The following is an 8,416-nucleotide window of genomic DNA, read 5'->3' as shown; positions in this document are numbered from 1 at the left end:
TTTTAAATTGAGGCTCCATCTGCTCTCTCAGGTGGATGTAAAAGATCCCATGACACTATTCAAAGACGAGCAAAGGAATCTTCTGGTGTCCTGGCTAACATTTATCACTCAACTAATATCACTAAAACAGTGACTACACTTCAAATGTACTTTATTGGCTATGAAGAGGTTTGGAACATCCTGTGGTCATGAGAGGCACTATATAAATGCAAGTTCTTTCTTTCATTCTAATTTGAATCTTGTTTAAATTAAATTTAGGATTTTCAATGGAAGAAAAAGATACAGACAAGTTAATACAAAACATAGCAGAGGCAATCGATGAAAGGAAAAAATGAGTCTTTTTATCATTGAAAAATAAAAATCTAGTAACCTTCACACCCTGCTGACTAGATGTGAACAACAGATACATAGCAGTTACTCCAGCACAGGGTTCAATCACATGATAGTTCATGAGACGAAAGATAAAGCAGTTTATGGACATTGTCTGTCTATAATGAATTTCATGTCTTTAATTCATTCCCAGTATACTTCATTCAGTCATTTATGTAGCAGAGCCATATTCTCTTGTGTTCAACAATGGGGTATATCATTATTTATGATCTGCTAATAAAATGGTGGGAAATGCAGTTTTGAAATGTGTAATTTTGTTGAATGTAACTTAGTTAGAACGATTGAAAAAATAGCCTAAAGTGATGCATCTGAAACGATGATTACTTTAACTCTGCTTCAGCAGTAAACAAGCGGTGGGGTAGGGGAACAAGAAATCTTGTTCAGTTGAGCCACCCTCAGGGAAAAGTTCAGTAATTCCGCTGTGGAATGTGCAATCGTTTTGCAAATTGGCTGAGTGGCAAGTTTGTAAAGCTTACCTTCCCAGCATGTCCTGGTTATCTGTGATGGAGTTAGGGCAAAATCTTCTTGGTGCAGAAGGACGGCCTCATAACAGGATTCGGAGCCAATAAGTATGGCAATATGTCACAGAGAAAGTGAATTCCATATCCACTACTATGAGGACCTGGTGGGAGATGCAGAAGAAGTTGCTAAGAAAGAAACACATAGTTAAGCAGACAGCACACTTATGGAGATGAAAGAAAGTCTTAGTTGTTAAAGATATATGCCAAAAATGTAGTACTCACACATGGCCACACAAATACTTGCAAGGATGTAGAAAGTAAAGTAATGCAAGGGAAATTAGCAGGGTTATGCAAATTACTTCATGCAAGTCATGATGGCAAAAAGAAAATATTGCAGAAATGAATTTCCGTGGACCTCGATCCATACTACTCTTATATTTAAAGGGAAAACTCACACATAATTGCCAGGCATGGAATGAAATGCATGGTAGACTGCACCAACAAATAGCTGTCATGAATATGTGAAGAGATAGTGAATTTATGTGGGATGTTGGAAGACTGCACGGGCCAACTTCTATGATGCATATTAATCATATGCACAATATCACCATGTCTACATAAACTGATGGTGCATAAATGCACAATGATGCATGTAATGACAACACAATGCCCAAATGGGTAAGTGTGCTTATCTACTCATAGTATCTCATCTGCTGTCTTCATAGAACAAGCAGAACTCAGTGGCTTTTAAGACACACGCACAATACACCACAAAATGTCACCACCCTCCCTTGAATCAGACACTATCATAGATAGACTAGATATTTCCTGGTGAGGTTGAGGAGGAAGCATGGAATGACAGCACTGGTGGAGAAAGATTACCAGTATTAGGGTTGAGAAAGAGATAGAAGCTACAAGGTGATGTTCCAATCTATTGATTGCCTCTCTTGAGTTGTTGGCAGATAGACACCTAAGTGAGCCTGCTTTCCAGCAGCGGATGTTAGAATACATGGTCCATGTTCAGCAATCAGTTGTCGCCATATACATGATATAGTTAATTTGGATGAGCGGTTGCCTGCACTGAAGTGAGCTAGTGCGATAATTCAAAATCTTACCCGCTGTTATGATTATTAACTTAAGGTCTGATCTGGAGTTAAGTACACACTTTTCAACAATCTGCCTAGTTCTGCATACATTTTTCATGGCTGCCTTTAACAAGGCCTTAACAAGTTTAAAAAAAAACTTTTCTCTTGCTCTTTGTTAATTTCTGTAAAGCCATTGTTAGATAGAAGCAATCCTCAGAGCAGCAGTAAATGTGAAAAAGTCAGTTAGAGCTTTCTTTCGGCAGTACACCACTGATTAGGCACGTGCATTTTTTTGCTAAAATAATGTAACAGCAGAAAATAGGCCTCAAGTGAGACTAAAGATGTGAAGGTTCTTTTCCCTCATTGAGTTTAAATATGTGGAACAGACTCTAAGCAAAAGCAGTTGTGGCAATTAGTTCTTTTTCGCTTTAATTTATTTCAGATTCCCTGTTTGCGATTGGTTATAAATATATGTATGAATGCTGATTTATTAATGTTTGAGTTTGTGTTGGATTATAAATTTTTAATGTGTATACTTGATAATTAATATGTCAATGTACATGTGCTGATTTATGAATATTTGAAGAAGTGAGTGTGTGCACATGCATTTGTTCTGTTGCAGATCTCTTGATATGTCTGCTGGTCTTCAAATATGTGACCCTGTACAAATTTTAATATTTGTGTTTGATGGCTTGTCCATTTGAGCATGTTGAGTGCAAGCATGCCTGCTTAATATGTAGTTGAATTTAGGTGCATCTGTTTAATGCATAGATGAATGTAACTTTGTTTATTGTAAAGATAAATTGAGTATGTCTACTTAATGTGTATTTGTGTTTAATGTATAGGTGAGTGCAAGGTGTTCAAGCTGTCCATTCAGTGTATATTTGAGTGCAAGTGTGTTGGCTTAATTTATTAAAGAGCACGGGTGTGTCGATTTAATGTATATTTGAATGAGACTGCGTCTGTTTAATACATATAGATACTTGGTACTGTTTACTTCAGATTTGAGTATGTCTGCTCAATATATGGAGCACTTTGTGTGTACAATTATTGACTGTACAATATTTGTTAAAAACTATTGCATTAGACTATAAGTGCACTGGGCAGTGAAACAGTGTTAGTTAAAAGCTGTTTTATTGGATTTGCTTTTTGTTTTGGCAGTTAGTGCTCCATTCCCACGCTCAGTTTGTTTGTTTCTGTCTCCTCCCTGCTTATTTGACTCTGGTTTGAACAATAGCAAAGATGTGAGAGCTGAGAGACACAGAGAACTCAAATCTGCCACCAAATAACTGGACACTATTCTGTTCCCAGGGATAAGAAAGAGAAGAATAAAAAAAACTCCTGTATGCTGGTGCAATCAACCAGGCCTGATTATCATCCACATAGTTAATAACTTATAATTGTTCATGCAAAAATTAGACCTGTTCTTTTTCTTTCAATTTTTATGATGACTATATATAAATTTATATCGATGAATGAAATACTCCTGTTACTGTTTTAGTTTGATTTTATACTGGTTCAGTATAAAATCAAACACAAAACACAGAGAATGATAAGCTGGTGAGCAGCGCTGATACAAAAAGGAATTTCTAGCTACGATGTTTATATTTTATTATTGTTCTTAAGGAAGGTATTACCCTTTGAAGTACAGTATGTTAAAAGTAACAATTAATAGTGGATAAACAACAGGGAAAAGTATGATGCACAGTTTATTTCATGTGTGGGGTGAGTTATGAATATTTTCATTCTCAATGTTTTCCATTGTTCTCAATGCTTTAGATAAATATGTAGACGCTAAGACAAGCACTAAATATTTTAACAAGCTGGACCAGAACCAAACCATAATGAGACCTGAGCACACTCATCAGCTTCTCCCACTTTCTTTCATAGTGTAGTTGCACTTTCTCTGCTGTTTGCAAATTTATACTGTCTGTTTCTCATTTACACACAATTCACTCCTACCCTCTCAGCGCATAAATCTGGCCTTAATGCTTCTGGTATAATGACATTCAAACTGATGGAACGTTCATTCCTATTTTTACGTAATAAGACTATTTTAAAAAATATCTCCCTCGCTGTCACTATGCTCCAAAATGAGTAATAGATTTCTGTTTCACATACCTTTCACTTTGGTAAATTATCATTTTAGTTCTGGTACTGAAACCATCTGTCATTCAATCAATCAACCTCTCGTGTTGGCTGTCTGGGTTTTCTCGGTTCTCAGGCTGCTAAGTGGAGTGCTGCCTAGAAGAGAGATTTTCCCTCTTTGAAAAATGCGTTCCTCAAAGTGAAATAAATCAGCACTGGGAGTGATTACACCATTCCATTCCTGCTACTCAGTGTCAGTAGTAAGAGCTCACAATTCAGTTCTATTATGGACCAAGTTTAGAGTAAAACTGCCTCACTGTGCTCGAATAATATGCTTAACCTTAACCCCTGCTGCCCCTGGAATGCTTGAGTCTATAGTTTTGGCCAGAAGGAACATATGAATATTCGTATTGGGAGCAAACATGTAGGGATGGAGCGAAGGCAGGGTTTCAGCCCAGCGACAGACCATAGGACTGTTCATGTAAAGGCTCAAAGACCGCTCTCAACCAAAAGTTATTGTCAGTAATTCCTTGATTCTTTGACATACTGCTCTGCTTGGCTGTACATCAGTCTCGACCACCTCTTCTTCCTCTTCTTTTGCTTCCTCCTGTATAGCCAAGGTTGCAGTTGTGACTTCCACCCTTTCTGGCAGCATGGGCTTCCCTCTATGAATGGCAAAGGTGTGTAATACACAGCTGATGCAAATGACCTGGGCTACCTTCTCAATGCTGTAGAGTAGGATCCCATCTAATCTGTTCAGACAGTGAAAGTGCTGCTTCAACATACCGATTGTACGTTCCACCGGAATTTGGGTGGAAGCATGAGCCTCAATGTATTTTCTCTCTGTCTCATTGTGGGGGTTCTTCACTGGTGTTAATAGCTATGGCAGCCATCCATTAGTCTGTCTGCTTCTTCAAGTAATGGTAGCACCATGGACTTTTGCAAGATGAAAGCATTGTGGCTGCTGCCGGGTTATCTTACAGTGACTGACATTATGCTGAGATCACCTGGATTGTAATTGTCATGGAAAGGAATACTTTGCACAGGATTATTGTTGGTGCCTTGATGCTTATATTGGTCCCATCAATGAGGCCTTGCACTTTTGGAAACCCAGCCATCCAGTAGAAGCGCTGTACCCTTTCGAGCTGTTCCCTCTTTTCCATGGGGATAGTGACAATGTATTGCCCCTGACAAGCAAGGCTATAGTGACTTGATTGGTACTGTGCTGTACTGACATCTGACTGATCTAGCAAATGTCTCCAGTGGTGGCTTCAAATAAGCTAGTAGCATAAAAGTACCCAGAGATGGAAACTTTCACAGCAACAGGCAGGGCTAGATGTAATCCGCATGTCAGGGTCCCGTGGAAGGCATAATTTGGTGACAGTCTCTTTGCTGAAACATAGACGGCAAAAGCAGATCTCTTCAGACATGTCCAAGAAGTTGTGCTTGGGTCAGATAACATAACTTCTGGGACAACTGCTGGTGGGTCACCTGGCTTTCCTTTCATTTGTTAAGTATCAACACTGTAAATAATACTCATGGTCACTGCTCAGTCAAGGTAATTAGTAATATGCTTCAATTTTGCTGCTCACTACTTAACCATTTAAGGGGATATTAATTCTTAGTGGCTGTAAATAATAAAGAAAAGTAGAGCAAGACAAAGAAATACAAAGAAAAGGAAGTCAAAGGGGAGAAAATGTTTTCATGAGATTTACATTTTTGAGAACAAATCACTTAACTTTTAACTCTGCCCCACTTTAAATTAGTTAGCTAGTTAGAGTCTCCTGTGCCTGATGGCACGAGATAACCATTTCTTCCAATGCTGTCTGTCCAGAGCAAGATATTTGACTCTATTGAAGTATCATCTTGCCGTACATCCAGCAGATCGTGGTTCTTCACAGTTGATGTTTATATTTGCAAGTCTATAATAGACTTGTCTTGTCTCTTTATGTTTCCATAACATAAAGCATTTTTACGTGGTCAGGCCGTTAGCCTGACTCACAACTCAATACCAGGAGCACCGGTCAACTGCCTTTAGTCTGGCTCCTATCTTTCCACCTGCCTAGCTGGGGCGGCCCTACCAGGGGTTATACTCACCCCAGCATAACTCTTAGGGTCATAGGATCACTAAAGCCTTTCCACAATATCAAGGTACAGTCCCTAGGGAAGAGCAACATTAAGGCCTGGTAGCTAATATTTTATAATCCATGTGGGAATTCACACAGTATATAATAAATCATTGGACATTTGAATTTTCTTTTTATTCGTTCATGAGATGTGGGCGTCGCTGGCAAGGCCAGCATTTATAGCCCATCCCTAATTGGCCTTAAGAAGGTGGTGGTGAGCCGCCTTCTTGAACTGCTGCAGTCCGTGTGGTGAAGGTTCTCCCACAGTGCTGTTAGGAAGGGAGTGCCAGGATTTTGACCCAGCGACAATGAAGGAACGGCGATATATTTCCAGGCCGGAATGGTGTGAGACTTGGAGGGGAACGTGCAGGTGGTGTTGTTCCCATGCGCCTGCTGCCCTTGTCCTTCTAGGTGGCAGAGGTCGCGGGTTTGGGAGGTGCTGTCGAAGAAGCCTTGGCGAGTTGCTGCAGTGAATCCTGTAGATGGTACACATTGCAGCCACTGTGCGGCGGTGGTGAAGGGAGTGAATGTTCAGGGTGTTGGATGGGGTGTCAATCAAGCGGGCTGCTTTGTCCTGGATGATGTCGAGCTTCTTGAGTGTTGTTGGAGCTGCACTCATCCAGGCAAGCAGAGAGTATTCCATCACATTCCTGACTTGTGCCTTGTAGATGGTGGAAAGGCTTTGGGGAATTAGGAGGTGAGTCACTCGCCGCAGAATACCCAGTCTCTGACCTGCTTTTGTAGCCACAGTATTTATGTGGCTGGTCCAATTAAGTTTCTGGTCAATGGTGACCCCCAGGATGTTGATGGTGGGGGATTCGGCAATGGTAATGCCATTGAATGTCAAGGGGAGATGGTTAGACTCTCTCTTGTTGGAGATGGTCATTGCCTGGCACTTATCTGGCGCGAATGTTACTTGCCACTTATGAGCCCAAGCCTGGATGTTGTCCAGGCCTTGCTGCATGCGGGCACGGACTGCTTCATTATCTGAGGGGTTGCGAATGGAACTGAACACTGTGTAATCATCAGCGCACATCCCCATTTCTGACCTTATGATGGAGGGAAGGTCATTGATGAATCACCTGAAGATGGTTGGGCCTAGGACACTGCCCTGAGGAACTCCTGCAGCAATGTCCTAGGGCTGAGATGATTGGCCTCCAACAACCATTACCATCTTCCTTTGTGCTAGGTATGATTCCAGCCCCTGGAGAGTTTTCCCCCTGATTCCCATTGACTTCAATTTTACTAGGGCTCCTTGGTGCCGCACTTGGTCAAATGTTGCCATGATGTCAAGGGCAGTCACTCTCACCTCACCTCTGGAATTCAGCTCTTTTGTCCATGTTTGGATCAAGGCTGTAATGAGGTCTGGAGCCGAGTGGTTCTGGCGGAACCCAAACTGAGCATTGGTGAGCAGGTTATTAGTGAGTAAGTGGCGCTTGATAGCACTGTCGAGGACACCTTCCATCACTTTGCTGATGATTGAGAGTAGACTGATGGGGCGGTAATTGGTCGGATTTGATTTGTCCTGCTTTTTATGGACAGGACATACCTGGGCAATTTTCCACATTGTCAGGTAGATGCCAGTGTTGTAGCTGTACTGGAACAGCTTGGCTAGAGGCGTGACTAGTTCTGGAGCACAAGTCTTCAGCACTACAGCCGGGATGTTGTCGGGGCCCATAGCCTTTGCTGTATCCAGTGCACTCAGCCGTTTCTTGATATCATGTGGAGTGAATCGAATTGTCTGAAGACTGGCTTCTTTAATGGTGGGGTTATCGGGAGGAGGCCGAAATGGATCATCCACTCGGCACTTCTGGCTAAAGATGGTTGCAAATGCATCAGTCTTGTCTTTTGCACTCACGTGCTGGACTTTGCCATCATTGTGGATAGGGATGTTCACGGAGCCTCCTCCTGTTAGTTTAATTGTCCACCACCATTCATGACTGGATGTGGCAGGATGTGACAGGAATTAATATTTTTATTTCAAAATAGTGCATAGATAAAATGTATGCATATTAATTTCTGATGTGTACGGATTAAAATGATCCATGGGTTTGGCTATCATAAATGCACCACTCTAGAAGGTGAAACTGTTTGTAAACATTGAATCTGAAGGCTGGCTTGAATTCCAGGTGATTCGTTTGGCTGAGGACAATAAGCGCCCAGATTTGTTTAAATAAACTCATGGTATTATATATCTGTTCGGTAGAGTTTGTACACTGTTGAACAAGCTGGACAGTGAAAGGCTTTACCACATAATCCTCAGTTC

This window comes from Heptranchias perlo, chromosome 26 (genome assembly GCF_035084215.1).
Source record: "Heptranchias perlo isolate sHepPer1 chromosome 26, sHepPer1.hap1, whole genome shotgun sequence".
Classification (NCBI taxonomy): domain Eukaryota; kingdom Metazoa; phylum Chordata; class Chondrichthyes; order Hexanchiformes; family Hexanchidae; genus Heptranchias; species Heptranchias perlo.
This window is presented reverse-complemented; position numbering follows the sequence as displayed.